This window comes from Brassica napus, chromosome C6 (assembly GCF_020379485.1).
Source record: "Brassica napus cultivar Da-Ae chromosome C6, Da-Ae, whole genome shotgun sequence".
NCBI lineage: Eukaryota > Viridiplantae > Streptophyta > Magnoliopsida > Brassicales > Brassicaceae > Brassica > Brassica napus.
The window spans coordinates 4,092,078-4,098,134 of record NC_063449.1 but is presented as its reverse complement, the minus strand read 5'-3'; the positions used below and the strand labels follow the sequence as shown (position 1 = coordinate 4,098,134).

The 6,057-nt window shown below is 42.0% G+C and overlaps 1 long non-coding RNA gene across 1 annotated transcript; it reads left to right on the top strand.

The window, feature by feature from the left end:
* Positions 1-4,084: 4,084 nt before the first annotated feature.
* Positions 4,085-5,357, top strand: LOC125589045. Its single transcript, XR_007325237.1, has 2 exons — positions 4,085-4,851; positions 5,082-5,357. It is a non-coding gene; the product is annotated as an uncharacterized LOC125589045 (long non-coding RNA).
* Positions 5,358-6,057: the final 700 nt, after the last annotated feature.

The following is a 6,057-nucleotide window of genomic DNA, read 5'->3' as shown; positions in this document are numbered from 1 at the left end:
GACAACTACAAGTACTACTTAGTCTTGGTTGATCATTACAGTCGCTACACTTGGCTCTATCCGCTCAAGTTAAAATCACAGGTCAAAGAAACATTCAAAGCCTTCAAAGCCCTTGTAGAGAATCACTTCAACAACAAAATTGGAACTCTATATTCTGACAACGGTGGGGAATTCATAGCCCTTCGCCAATACCTCTCCGATGCAGGCATCTCTCATCTCACATCTCCTCCCCATACACCTGAGCATAATGGAATCTCGGAAAGGAAGCACAGACATGTGGTCGAAACCGGTCTCACACTACTCACCCACGCATCCATGCCAAAGCAATATTGGAGCTTTGCGTTCTCTACTGCGACGTATCTCATCAATCGTCTCCCAACTGCTGTCCTAGACATGGACTCTCCATTCCACAAACTATTTGGAAGTCACCCAAACTATGCTAAGACACGGGTCTACGGTTGCCTCTGCTTCCCCTGGCTACGGCCGTACACAAAACACAAGCTCGAAGACCGCTCCACCCCTTGCGTGTTCATCGGCTACTCTCCCACACAATCTGCCTACCTCTGCCTCCAGCCCACTACCGGTCGGATCTATGTCTCACGACATGTACGCTTTGATGAGACTGTCTTCCCGTTCAAATCAAATCCTAAACCCACTGATCCGTCCTCTCCCACCACAGACCCACCAGCTACAACCTCTCCACCAGTAACACTCGTACCTATCACAACCCAAACACATACATCGATAAATCCCACCCCACAACCACCATTCGTAGAGCAAACGGGGACCTCGAGCTCGGATTCTCACCAGTCAGTACAGGTAAACTCTTCAACTCCTACTTTAAGTGTTACTAATGGTGCCACCAGTGCTTCAGATATGTCGACAGGATCAGTCTCTGGAGCTAATGACAATGCGCAAAGTTCTGGCACGCCATCTGCAATACCAGACCTAAACACTCAGTCGCAGTCTGCCTCTGATTCATCTACACATCATCACTCAACACCAACGGTGTCATCCTCTTCTAGTGGAGATCAGTCACTGACACCACCACATCCTCCACCTGATAATAATCACCCAATGCTGACGAGAAGGAAAAATCAGATTTCGAAACCAAACCCCAAATACAACTACTCTGCTACACTATCATCTACAACTCCAGCGGAACCCACTACGATCACACAAGCTCTCAAAGACAAAATATGGAGGGATTCCATGTCTACAGAAATGGACGCTTTTGCTTGTAATGGAACTTTTACACTCGTACCTCGCAAAGCTGACACCAACGTCGTGGGTTGTCGCTGGCTATACAAGAACAAGTTTCATCCAGATGGAACTCGCCGCTGCTCAAAGTCTCGTCTGGTAGCAAAAGGGTACAATCAAGAGTTCGGTCGAGACTATGCTGAGACGTTCAGTCCCGTTGTTAAGTCAACAACTCTACGACTAGTTCTTGATGTTGCGATAAGCAACTCCTGGCCGGTCAAACAACGGGACGTCAATAATGCGTTTCTCCAGGGAACACTGAAAGAAGAGGTATATATGGACCAGCCACCAGGATATCTTGATCAGGACAGACCAGACTATGTGTGTCGCCTTCACAAGGCGGTTTATGGACTCAAGCAAGCTCCTCGCGCCTGGTACACCGAGCTACGCACCTTTCTTCTTGGCTTGGGGTTCAAGAACTCTCTTGCGGACACTTCATTGTTTGTTCTACATAGCGACAATCATCACATCTATCTCCTGGTCTACGTCGATGACATCGTCGTCACCGGTAACACAAACATTGGCATTCAGCAGACTCTACGCCTCCTTGCTGAACGTTTCTCTGTCAAAGACGCTGAGGACCTGAAGTACTTCTTAGGTATCGAGGCTCATCGGACTACTAGTGGCCTTCATCTGAATCAGAGGAAATATATACTTGACTTGTTACACAAGTATGACATGACCAATGCCAAACCCGTCACTACTCCGATGGCGTCGTCTCCTAAACTCCACTTACACTCTGGCATTACACTCTCGGACTCAACGAAGTACAGGCGTTTGATAGGTAGCCTCCAGTATCTACAATTCACTCGCCTCGACATTGCATTTGCCGTTAACCGTCTCTCTCAGTTCATGCATAAACCGACAGAAGATCACTGGCAAGCGGCTAAACGCATCTTGAGATACCTCGCTGGAACCCCGACGCACGGCATCTACTTCTCTGCGACAAACAAACTAGCTCTCCGAGCCTATTCCGACGCAGATTGGGCAGGTGACAGCGATGATTACGTCTCAACGAACTCCTATGTCATCTACCTCGGACAACATCCCATCTCCTGGTCATCAAAGAAACAAAATGGTGTCGCCAGATCATCTACAGAAGCTGAATACCGAGCAGTTGCTAATGCTTCCGCGGAAATCACTTGGATATGCAGCCTCCTCACCGAACTTGGCGTCACGCTTCCGTCCTCACCAGTCCTTTTTTGTGACAATGTTGGAGCTACATTCTTGTGTGCCAATCCAGTCTTCCACTCTCGGATGAAGCATATAGCTCTCGACTATCACTTTGTCAGAAACCAAGTTCAACGAGGAGCTCTTGCAGTCTCTCATGTCAACACGCGAGACCAACTCGCCGATGCATTGACAAAGCCCCTCACTCGTGCGCGGTTCATTGAACTCAGGAACAAGCTTGGTGTGGTTTCCCCCACTCCATCTTGAGGGGGCATGTAAGAGAGATATGATAAGATCATCTAGTAACTACCGTATATTATGATTCCCCTGTTTTAGGAATGTTCTGTTATTAGTAAACTTAGTCTCCAAGACTAATCTTGTATATAATCTCTCTATTGTACATTGTGAAATATATATATCAAATACACCTTTCTATATAAAGATGCTGCCATTTCAAAGAATTTCAATGAATCGCCAAAGAAAATGCCTCATTCTTGATCATGTACTTAAAGATATTTGATTATATCAGCGTTTTGAGTATGGTTACCTCTTATTAGGAGCTGAATCATCTTCAATGGACATGAGACCCTTTATTCCACCACAACGGCTGTGACCAATCACCAGAATGGTCTCCACCTGATAATTACAAAACAGTACATTATCGTAGGGTAAAAACTAGTTCACATATCTACGCATCTTATGGCCGACCATGTAAGATCAAAGGTGTTAGACAAGATAAAATATCTCTAAGAAGCAATTCTATCGAAAAACAGGACCATTGATTAATTATTACGTACATTGAGTTTTGTAATTGGGTATTCCATAGCTGCACCAGTACCAGAGTGTTGTGTCTGCAAGTTTCCAAAGACAACAACTTGTCAAAAGTGGATAATTATTTAACCACTAACAACAACTTTTGGTGCTTGTGTAAAGATAATTAGAAAGACATGAAAATATTGGATGAACCTTGTCATAAAGTGGAACCATGTTTGCAATATCTCTAACGATGAAGGCTTCTCCAGGTTGGAAGTTCAAGATGTGAGAAGGGCTAACTCGGGAATCCGAACAAGCAAACACCAGAAACTGCAAAAAGAAATTCTCACTTGTTAAAGATATCTATCATGCAGTCTGAATTCATAAAGTTAGGATTTCTAATTTTAGGATTTCTATCTTTTCTTTTGGTGTTTAGTAGCTTGCTCATAAAATTACAATCATCTTTATTGGACTGTGCCAGTTAAGTTATATAGCTTCCACCTAAAACAAATTAATGATAAGTTGATTGGTCAATTTCATTTATATACCATTATTGAGATCCTTTCAAATTTTTGATGTGAGATGAGACTTCATCTATTCGAGATGCATAGCTCTTTTGACCATTAATCTCTGAATGTTCAGGTAATAATCATTTGACCAACTTTGCAATGGAGCTATTATAGATCAGGCTCTTTTAAGTTTAAGTTAGATGAGTTCCTAATCTAAAATCAATTGGTGATAAGAAAATTAGTTTATCATATAATACTTGAGATCCTTTTTAATTTCTGAGCATTTCTGCTTCATACTCTTCTTGTTGGCTAATTAGAGAAAAAAAAAGAAACGAGAAAAGGAAACTACCAAAGGTAGAAAAATAATAAAGAGATTAGCAAAATTAAAACCTTGGGGTTCTGGCTCTTGGCAAGTGCTTTGAACAAGGAAGGGTTTTTCCTGGATATTTATTAAACCAACAATATAATGAGCAACCTTATTTAACCAATAACTTAAGAAACTCTTTTTATCCGTCAGGATTAACCGGGTGCCTTAATGATGTCTCTTAGGTTAATTAACATTAAAAATAAAAGGGAAAAAGTGATTTACGTTAAGGACGCCTCCTAATTAGGACTTGGAAGGAACGGTGACTTGGAGACAGGTTTCCTAGCCTGAGTGGGTAGAGGGTGTTTGAAACGGTGTTGTCTCTTTCTCTCCGTGTCTCCTCTCTTCTCTCTTTCTCTGGTTTCTCTCTCTCGACGGCGAAGTCTCTACACATTGGTGGCTCTCTGGCTTCTCCTTCTCTTTGGGTAGCTCTCGTCGGAGACCTAACCGTCGGTCTCTCTCGTTTCTCTGGATTCTCTCTCTCGACGGCGACTTCTCCTCTCTCTCGGTGTCTCTCCGATTTCTCTGTATCTCTCACTCGGTGGCTCTCGACGGCGACATCTCTCTCGGTGGCTCTCCTGGACGGCGACGGACCTCCCTCTCGGCGGCTCTCCTCGAATCAAATGGTAAACCGATTGTTTTGTTGTTCAATTTTGCATGTCTTTAGATTCTGCTTGTTGTTGTTCTGATCAAGTTGCATGTCTTTTGATTGGTTTGTCCGTTTGATTCTGTCTCTTGGTGGTTCTCCGCGACGGTGAGGGACATCAAGCTCGGTGGCTCTCGTCCAATGGAAAGGTAAAGCTCTGATTCATGTTCTTCAAGTTTTAGAAAATTGATTTGGTTGTGGTGTTCGATTCTGTGTGTAGATTTGTTTGTAGTGTGCGATTCTGTCTCTTGATTAATTTTTTTTCCTTTCTTTGTTGCCTGAGATAGATGGATCAAGTTTGATTTATTTGTTTTGCAAGTTTGTTTCTTCAAGTTTGTTTGTGGCTGTTGATTAATTTTTCCGTGTCTTTGTTTGTCAGATGGATGGATCAAATTGCTTTTGATTTGTGTCTGAAACTCGAATGATCAAGAGAAGTAACCAAGTTCATCGAACAAAGGACTTGTGGTCTTGTTGTCGTCATGTACTTTTGGAGTCCTGTGTTCATGTAGTCTTGGAGTCTTGTGTCACGGAGTTTTTTTCTTGTTTTGTTGTAGTACTTGTGTCACGAGTCTTGTTTTCTTGTTTTGTTGTAGTACTTGTGTCACGGATTGTAGTTTTGCCAAGTTATCTGATATCTATATAAAGTTATGTTGTAGTTGTGTAACAAACTCATATCTCATTCTCTCATTCTAAAAACAACGTATAATTTCTCTGAGCATACCAACGCATTATCTCTCATTCTCACCACACAAGGATCAAACCGTTTCATAATTTCTCATTCTTACCATACAAAGATCAAACCAACTCATTCTCTCCTTCTCATCTTTTACAAAATTTGTCAAACTCAATTCACTCCTTCTCACCAAACAAGAAATCATTCAAACTCATTCTGCCCTTCGTCAACAAAAAGATCAAACCAATTTATCTCGTCTATTTCTCACCAAACAAGATAAATTTAAAAAATGGCATCTTCTTCTCATAACACATTTGATGGATCAAATAATGATACTTTTGATCAATATTTTGATCAACAATTAGATCAACATTTTGAGCAAGCGTTCGAGAAATGTTCCATCGATTTTGGTGATCAAGAAGAACAGAGAAAAAAAGAAAAAAAAAATTTATATCGAAAGAAATCGTGAAGAAGGCGATATACGTTTATGGAATGATTATTTCAGCGAAACTCCAACGTATCCTCCAAATCTATTCAGACGACACTTTCGAATGAACAAGACATTGTTCATGCACATTGTTGCTCGACTGTCCAATGAAGTTGAATTCATTCAACAAAAGAGAGATGCTCTCGACAGGCGTAGTCTCTCTCCACTTCAAAAGTGTACAGCAGCCATTCGTGT